Source organism: Pyxicephalus adspersus, unplaced genomic scaffold (assembly GCF_032062135.1).
Source record: "Pyxicephalus adspersus unplaced genomic scaffold, UCB_Pads_2.0 Sca681, whole genome shotgun sequence".
NCBI lineage: Eukaryota > Metazoa > Chordata > Amphibia > Anura > Pyxicephalidae > Pyxicephalus > Pyxicephalus adspersus.
This window is the reverse complement of record NW_027317688.1, coordinates 1-10132: the sequence shown is the minus strand read 5'-3', so window position 1 is coordinate 10132 and position 10132 is coordinate 1. Positions and strand designations below refer to the sequence as shown.

Sequence of the window (10132 nt, the reverse complement as noted above, 5' to 3'; positions counted from 1 at the left end):
CAGCCATCTTGATTGGCAAAGCCAAAAGGGTAACTCATTCACATGTGTGCATGGGAGTTCATTCATTAATGTGGTGTGTGCATGAGAGTTAATTTATACATGTGATGCCAAGAATCCCAGCATGCCCCTGGATACCAGAATATTCTGCATCAAATGATGAGCTGCGCATGTACAGCTCAGTGTTTATTAAAAAAAAGATTGCGAACAGGCAGGTAAGATAATTGTATTGCATTCATTTAAGTATATTGGAATTTTTACATTTACAGTTAAATTATAACATTTTTTGAAAATTATGATTATATTTTTTTCTATTGTATTCAGCATTGTATTCAGCATTGTATTCAGAACCTTGGTGCAGGCATGACATAACAGTCAATGTCCATTCTACAAAAAATTAGACTTAACTTGCCTTATTTTTTTAATGAAATTGTGAAGTTTTCACTTCATTGTAGGCACCACCATCTTCACATGGTCTTCTTCCGGGTTCTGTATCTTCAGCCATCTTGATTGGCAAAGCCAAAAGGGTAACTCATTCACATGTGTGCATGGGAGTTCATTCATTAATGTGGTGTGTGCATGAAAAAATGATCTGTATATAAATAGCTAACTTACTAATTGCCTGGGTTCAGTGTACTCTAACCTGAATAAGTGTGCAGTCTTAACATTGGATCTACTAAATCTGGGTCAGTGATTTAGAAAGTGTAGAAGCCAATAAATCAGCATGACTAACAAAACACTGAGAATTTAGAAAAGGAGAGGTCAGAATTCTACCATTACAGAATGGTAACAGGGCCAGAGACAAAAATATTTGGGGGGTGGAGCAGCCATGATGATAGTGGAGGGTCATTGGTGGAAACCATGACAGAAAAGCCCTGTTCTAAGCACTTTTATAATATATGATGATACTAATACAGCTGTGAAAGGAGTAAACATGCCACCCAAATCCAGTCCTGGCTGGTATATTTATCACCACCACTTAGCTTCACCCCCCAAAAAATATATTCCAAATAACTTTATACGGCCATTTAAAGTTGCAGTGCTATGCTGGTAGGAGGTCGAAGCCCAAAACAGGTTGAAGAGCAGTGTGAGAAAAACATTGCATATTAAAGCCAGTGAATTTGTGAGGCTTAAACATACTTTCAAAGCATTGTATTCAGAACCTTGGTGCAGGCATGACATAACAGTCAATGTCCATTCTACAACAAATAGACTTAACTGTCTTAATTTTTTTAATGAAACTCTGAAGTTTTCACTTCATTGTAGGCACCACCATTTTCACATGGTCTTCTTCCGGGTTCTGTATCTTCAGCCGTCTTGATTGGCAAAGCCAAAAGGGTAACTCATTCTCTTGTGTGCATGGGAGTCCATTCATTAATGTGGTGTGTGCATGAGAGTTAATTTGTACATGTGATGCTGAGAATCCCAGCATGCCCCTGGATACCAGGATATTCTGCATCAAATGATGAGCTGCGCATGTACAGCTCAGTGTTTATTAAAAAAAAGATTGCGAACAGGCAGGTAAGATAATTGTATTGCAGAGGGAACATCACCTGTCCCTTCTGCAATATTGAACCCGTCTGTTCACATTTTTTTCTTATATGAATTTAGCCATTCATACACAGACCAACTGCTTATAATATACTTTTTGTTTTAACTCTTGTTGCACTGCCATTTGCCATTCTTCCTTATCACTTTGTCTCTTTTGTAAGTCCTAATGCCATGTGGAGATTTAGCACCTAATCAAAACACCAAATCTCCCCAACATGACCACAGCAAACCACTGTACCAAACCACAGTACTTCTGCACGGTAAAGAAAACCTATACTGGGAGAAAAAAAAAGGCTTCCATTGCTAAACTGAAAATGTTATGTACCTTTCTGTGTCTGACCTCAGCAAGGGACATAAAGCTTAACTTTAATGGAAAGCATCAGGTAAGGGAAATACATTTTTAAGGGCCTTGGGTTTCCACAAGTCTTCTAGAATTCTATTAACACCCACAGTCTCTGATCTTGACTTTCTGTCAATGCTAAAAGCAATTTTCCTGCAACCATTGAAATTATACTTAATTCGTAGACAGGATTGTTTAACTTTTCTATTGCCCTGCTTTTGTAGATTGTTTGTGTTGTGGGCCATAAATTAAAAAAATGCACACTGAAAAGATGCTCTTTTTCAAAAAAGTAGCAAAAGCACTAAAAATGATGGCTGGAACAACCTATAAGCAGGCCCAAGCACTGCCATTTTAAAGGGTATATCTATGATATACAGAGCTTCAGCAGGTATGTATTCAAACATTGAGAGCCATAAGGAGTTGAGACAAAGTGCCCTACTCAGTCACTTGTAAATGACTGATATGGGGATTAGGGTGAATACAGTTTTCACTAGCAGATTAATTTAAGCATAATTTAAGCATTTACCATTCATTGGTTCTTCGACCCATCAAATAAAAGTAACATATGTTAACCATGGGTATAAATTTTATTAAACAGATATGTGGATAATTTTTTTACAATTATGTCAGAAATGGTTTTAGTAATAGGCATCTTTAATTTAAAATATGTTTATTGTGTGCAGGATGCATCATATGTTGTGGGTGGAGGCTTATTTTCTATTATTGCACATAGTGACACATAGGATACAAAAATTTAGGATAAATCTATGAGAATAGGAGAGCTGTCATTGGTAAAACCTTAAAATGTGCAGGCTTCAGATTCAGGACGCGAGTGTACGCGCGCACTCGAGCCCCCGGACCGCGGTAATCCGCGATCGCTGGTCGCGCGTATTATCACGCTTCCAGCGATCGCGGATTTCAATGATGAATCAGGGGCAAAGTGCCCTACTCCGTCACTTGTAAATGACTGATATGGAGATTAGGGCGAATACAGTTTTCACTAGCAGATTCACAGAATAATTTAAGCATTAACCATTCTTTGGTTCTTTGACCTATCAAATAAAAGTAACATATGTTAACCATGGGTATAATTTTTATTAAACAGATATGTGGATAATTTTCTACAATAATGGTTTTAGTAATAGGCATCTTTAATTTAAAATATGTTTATTGTGTGCAGGATGCATCATATGTTGTGGGTGGAGGCCTATTTTCTATTATTGCACATAGTGACACATAGGATACAAAAATTTAGGATAAATCTATGAGAATAGGAGAGCTGTCATTGGTAAAACCTTAAAATGTGCAGGCTTTAGGGCTGCCATCCTTAACCTGGTTTTATTAAATCAATTTATTTGTGAGTCGGGACAATTTAGTTGTGAGTCGGGACCTTACAACAAACATGCAGCAGTTTCATTTACCATTAATACTTACTTTCAGTACTTGTTCTAAGTCAGTGACTCACTAAGATGTGAAACTAGGTTAGGTAAGACCTCCTTCAGCCTGAACATTTCAACAATCTAATTGGTTAACTCTGAATTATGTTTTTAAAAAGAAAAGACAATGTACACTGAAAATAATTCAGTGTTAAAAGAAATAAAAAAAGAAATCCAGCAATAGTATTTTCACAAGGTGTAAGCATTTATTATGCATTTACAATGTACATATACACCACAAATATGCAACAACACAATTTTGAGGTCTAATTATAAAGCAAAGAATTTGACCTTCAGCAAAAATGTATCTGGTTGGGAATCTTCCAGCTCCATGTATTTCAATGTCAGAGACTGATTCTTTACCAGGGAATGTTTTGGTAAATGTCAGATTCACTGCTTTATAAATTTATCTTTATGTGTAAACTGAAAGGGAAACAGGATTCACATTTTGAAACCGAGGACAAAAAACAGTTGAGAGTTACCTACTTCAAAGTACCTCTTTATATTTATTATTTATTTACCTCTTTATATTTATTTACAAATAAATTGATGATCATAGATGGGGCTTTCTAGCAATAGATTTGTGTATTATTATACAGTATTTGCATAGCACCATTATATTACGCAGTGCTGTACAAAGACCATAGTCATGACAATAACTGTCCCTCAAAGGGGCTCACAAACTAATGTCTCTACCATAGTCATATGTCATTATTGTAGTCTAAGGTCAATGTATTTATTGGGGGGAAGCCAATTAACCTAATCTAATTTTTTTTTTTTTGGATGTGGGAGGAAACCCACACAGACACTGGGGAAACCTGCAAACTCCATGCAGAGAGAGAGTCCTGGCCGGGATACAAACCTGGGACCCAGTGCTGCAAAGGCAAGAGTGCTAACCACTGAACCACCGTGCTGTACTACACATCTACGGAATTCTTATCTGCAGTTGTTAAAAATTAACCCCATAAGAGTTACAAAAAATGTTTTTGATAAAAGTAAGAAACAGCAGATTTCAGAAAGGTAAATCAATTTATTTTAAACACAAATGTTCTGAAACAGTTGTTACCTCATTAAGAATATTGGTTTGTTACCATTTCTCAGGATCATAATTGTGTATTGTACACTTCGAATTCGTGATCATATGGGTAATTTATACAAATGTATAGATTCTGCCCTAAGCTGAAGTATACTTTGCCAAACATTATTTGCTTTGGCAGCTAGGCTGTAATTAGCCAAATATATATATATTTTTTAATGGATTGCTTCTGCATGCTACTGTTGAGGTATTTGAAATGTAAAGGTCAATAACTATGAATGGTTGTCTGCCTCTGACAATTATTGATGGTTTTGTTCAAGAGTGATAGCTGAGGAAGGGTCACAAATATTTGGAGCAACCTTACAAAAAAAACTTTTGCCACTCTATACAGTTATGGGTCCTGTGCAAGATGTTCTACAGAACATTCTCTGCTAGCCTCAAGGGGACATCAAGGAGTGAATAGGAAGGTAGCTTGCACTAAGTGTCATATATATATATATATATATATATATATATATATATATATATAATTAGTTTTTAACATTCCTATGCAATTGTTGGGACTTTATTGTAAATCTCTCCTCTCCTCCTATCTCCTAAAGCCCCATTTCTTGTCTACATGAACTTTTTTCATATCAGTTGTATATGTTTGGATCATCATTTGTTGATAGGGATAATAGCGCACCAAGCCTGCCAGACATTCATAGAATATATTACAGGGAGACAACACAGGAGCACAAGTAGGAGACAAAACATTAAATTTACAATACAACATAGGTGTGTGAACAAAAGGTGCAGAACACACTTTTGCACTATGGCATCTAATACAAATAATTCCAGCTGAAACAAGCATATTCATATGCGGATTGTGTTTTTTTTACAGTCTTATATGATGTACAATGCCAGGAGGTAAAAACATACCTGATACTTTTTTTCCACTTCTTCTACTATCTTTACAAACTCCTTAGCAGTTTGAGCTTCCCCCTACAAAAAAAAAAAAAGAAGAAAACACAGTACATACAGATATATATTAAAACAGCTTTTATTTGGCACTGCAAACAAACACAGTCTGTACATTTAGCTAAATCCCATATAGATATGTGTACCCTCATCCACTGAGTCTGCAAAGATCCTAATGTGTTCACTGGTATTAGCACTGCCATTCCTCTGAACTCACCCAACTGTATTTATAGAACCATATGCCCTGCATGGAATTACGTGATTAGAGGTTACACACATAAAAACAAACATAATTAAAATAGTTGCAAGCATTAAAAAGCATTAATTGCCATTAGTAATTTACACTCTGGTTTTATCCCTTACATTTTTAGTAAAACAAATAATATTAAGGTGACTTTAGGTAATGCCTAAACAGTCATTGCATGTAATAACCAACTTTTATCAAAAATTGCAATCAAAAACATTTATATACATTATAAACATTTATATAAATACTCAAAAAAAGATAAAAATAAATATTAAAAGATCAATGAAGACATTTGAAGTAATTGCAAAAACATAATTTGTAACCAAAATTATGAACACTAGAGTTACTTTCATGAGACTTTTGGAGTGATATTCTAGCATATCTGTGGGTGCCATTTAGAATGAGCTTCTTCAGGGGAGCCCCCCTTTATATTAGGCGTGCCTTTTTACATTAGACTTTTCAACGTCACATTACAAGCTGCCCCTAAAATATGGACCCCTATCTTTACACCAATGCCCACATAAAAGTTCCCACCTTCCAGTCAAAGTTCCCCATTCAAATACGGAACACCCTCTGCAGAAGAACACATTCCAACTTGGAATAACAAAACATTTGTTATTAGCTGGCAAATGCTTTAAATACTGGACCAAATGCATTCCAGGTTTGCTGGATCACCCGTGTTCCTCCATAATAGCCTATCTTCTCCAGTCTTGGCTTTAATAAATCAGGCTGCAATTAACATCAAACTCCCTATTTTATATTAGAGATTTGCCTTTTACATTAGAGACTCTTTTTTACATCTGAGTCTCCTCATCATGTCAGATAACCCCCTTACATCAGGAGCCCCCCTTTACTTTAGAGCCCCCCCTTTTTTTTAAAGTCTCTTGTTTTTCCTTCTAATTCCCCCCCCCCCAGACCCAAGAAAAGGAAGACAATGGTTGGACATCTACTGTTTTAGTACTGCGTACGACAAAAAGTGCCCAGCCATTGGGGATAAGGACCTCTCCTGCAGGCACTCTTGAGTATGGGCCTGATCTTAATAAAGGCCTCCTCAACTCGTGTTTGCCACAGAATTTAATTTGGTCAGGTATATTTTTTTAAGTAAAACAATACATGTTATATGTGTGCTGATATGATTATGCTTAATATTTATTTTTTCTTGTTTAAGCAGGATATAGTTGCTTTTGTCTGTGGCTTTTCATTTCAGGTTTATGGAGGATAAGCATTGCAAATCAGTCATATTGTACACTGTAGATGGATTGTGTAATGCTGCAAAACTGCCACCTGCTGCTCATTGTACAAACTTGGCTGAAGTCAAAGATCTATTTGTTGGAGAAGCAAATCTATGATGTACTGTTGTGGGTCACAAATGCTGTGAGTGTCTAAAGGTCGCCCACTGGGGTCTGCCAGGTAGAATAACAATAAAGAATGAGCATGCTGAGTAATATGCACAATCTGCAGACACAGTTCCGTATCAAAGCACGTGTTTCTATAATTGTCATGTGTGCTCTTTAAGTTCTAACATCATAGCGGTCCCCAGTAGGCAACAATTAGTGACACTCTAATTTTGCTACTTGCAGTAGGATTTGTGCTAACAGCCAGCTTGAAGCATAGCAGAAGGACAAATGCAGATGAGGTCTGATGCTCCTTTAATGAACTCTGAATGATCCTAGAAGTATCTAAAACTGATCTTTTGCAAGCAGAGTGCACCTAAAAGTAAGCTGGTTTTGCCCAGCCCACTGATATTAGTCCATATTTAGATAAAATAATTTAAACACATTTCACTAAAACAATATAATAAGTAATTCAGAATTTTAAAAAAATTGAAGAAAAAATGTTTTGTTATTTTTTATATTGCACATACACACTTCTGTTTTATTTTAAACATTTATAGTAAAATTGTTTTGGTGTTACTGGAAATGCTCTACTTACAGAGACTGGTATGGACTCTTGTATATCTTTGTGGCTCACCAGCTGAACATTGCCATCTTCAAAGTAATGAACCTATAAATAATAGGAAGAGCTTGAATATATTATTATACATTTTATAATATAATATTCAAACGGAATACATATTTTCTGACAATTTATTTACCTGGATTTTGAGTAGTCCAACTAGCTGAGCAGTAGACTGGGAGATTGTGAATTTCCATTGAGACCTCCATTTACCATTCCTATACAAAAAAAATCTCTTTAAAATGATGTAATCTATACCAGTAAGGGGTTCTATTCCTGTGTGTGTGTATTTTAAGTTCTCCTATTTGAATTTTCATGTAGTTTACTGCAAGATAAAAATGTGTGACAATTTACTTTGCAAAGAATAGCCCAATATAAGCCCCCAACAAATTGCTGGCATATGATTGGGTGAATTAAGTCAGCACATCTTCACCTCTTTTGTTAAGTGCATATTCACTTTGATAAGTAAACATGCTACACTTTTAAAAACATTTTTAGAAAGTGTGCCAGTGTTTTTAATAATTGTAGAAGAAGGATTGATCACCCACTAGTTTCCTTTGTTTTGCTTGTGTGCTTTTTATACCTTAATGAGTACTTATCACATAATTTTATAGTTTTATGTGTGTGTGTTAACACAGAATCCAAACACATACACACCTTAATACACCTACAGCATAAAACAGCAATACTTCAATGCAGTGGAGGACAATGGGGACCATAGCATAGGTAAGTGTAAGAACTAGTAAGCTAAAATATTTTTCACTTTCCTTGTGCGTTTAGATACACTTTAAACAACATCTATATATAATAAGGGTATACAAAATATCACCTCTGAACCCGCAAAACATTATGAAGTTATTACCTTTACCACCATCAAACCAAGTTTCCCAGCTAAAAGTAAATTGGGACCGCAGAGGTCACAGATTCTACAAAACTGTTTAGCTGAAGACTGGAAAATACTGCCAGTTATAATGAAACTCAATTTTTAAATGCAGATGGTGGCGTATGCAGCATAAATAAAAAGTTTTAAAGCGTACCTAAAGTCAGAAATTTCTCTTTACATAAAAGGATAGACAACCCTTTTATGTTAAGTAAAAATTCCGTGGTTTGTTGTCTTGTAAATTTAAAAGGGTGCAGCACGGCCCCCTTATTCTTGATTGCCTACATCACGCATCCCGGGAGGCTCTTGGGTGCTCCTTCTGCGCATGCCTGAGCATCTTGGGCATGCACAGAAAGAGCCTTTTCATGCAAAGAGAAAAATGTGCAGATCTCACGCATGCGCAGTGAGATTGGCAGGTTTGTTTCCAACCTACGTCACCCAATCTCGCGTCTGGGTCAGACGTAGGAAGAAGAACCAAGAAAAAGAGGAGAAGATGGTGGCGCCCGGAGCACTGGCTCGGGGATGGATGCTGGGACGACGCGAGACTCGTTGCAAGACACCTCCAGATGGATCAGACTGTCCTTCAGGATTGAAGGTCAGTGTATTTTTTTTTTTTAGGCACTTTTCATTTTAGTTCCTCTTTAAGCAACTGGGAGCTTGTTGAATTCCTGCTGCAGATCAATCAGGCTCTTATAAAGACAAAAATACCTCCTACTTGTACTAGAAACATGTATGTTATAAATGGTGGTCAATGAGCTTTTAACCTCCTGAGCGTTACACTGATGTCTAGATTTCTGTACCAAAAGCGTAATCCACATTTGCTTCTCATGTGGTGGTAGTTTTTACATATGTTACCACGAACCTGGTTCAGCCTGAATCGCTATGCGAGTAATATAGAACAAATGATCAGCTGGAATATCTTTATTGAATTCTTGCTGATCTTCTGACTGGAATCAAGTCTGGTTCAGTTTCAGGTTTTAAATTTCCTTTAAAGCAGCTTGTACATGTCATTATTTGGTCACACTTATTAATCTTTATACCACTTTCATAATTATTATCAACTATTTTCTTTAATGTGTCAGGACTTCTGTGACCAAGTTGTCTGTCCCATGTGTGGATGCAATTTAAATGTTTCTCCTCTTTGGTTATATTACCCATTTCACTGCAGTTCAGCTGATAAAGTTCATCTCTGATTTTAGCTTTTGCAAGTAAATAGTCCCCCTTTTTTATATCACCTTGGAATATTGCCATGTTACCTTGCTTGGTGAGTTTCTTCACTGACAAAAGATTGCTTTTAAGATCAGGCACATACAGAACATTTCTCACAGGTATCTTTCTGGTGACATCTTTGGAAACAGGTAACCACCGCCTATACCTTCTGATTTCATTATATGTCCATTAGCTGTGATAATGTTTTCTGTTTTGCTTTGATCAAGTTAAGTGAAGAAATTTCTTTCATTGGTCATGTGACTTGTAGCCCCATGGTCAACACACTATGGTTGCACAGAAATGATGCCATTTTTAGAGCCAAATGCATACTTGTTTGTTTTTTCTTTGACATTCCTGGTTTAAGATATAATTTGTTTTCGCATTCTAGTTTTCCAGATTCTACAATCTGCCTTTAAGTGTACTGGTTTTTTGCACACAAAACATTCACGTGTTTCTAGTTGCATATTACTGTTTTTATTTCTGTTTTTCAATTTTAGAGCAGTATCTGTACTGGATACAC

The 10132-nt window shown here is 36.2% G+C and overlaps 1 long non-coding RNA gene across 1 annotated transcript; it reads right to left on the bottom strand.

Annotated features, from left to right (window-relative positions):
* Positions 1-5026: 5026 nt before the first annotated feature.
* On the bottom strand, positions 5027-7742 carry LOC140321092 (uncharacterized). Its single transcript, XR_011918822.1, has 3 exons — positions 7663-7742; positions 7500-7571; positions 5027-5344 (listed from the first exon to the last, which is right to left on the bottom strand). It is a non-coding gene; the product is annotated as an uncharacterized lncRNA (long non-coding RNA).
* Positions 7743-10132: the final 2390 nt, after the last annotated feature.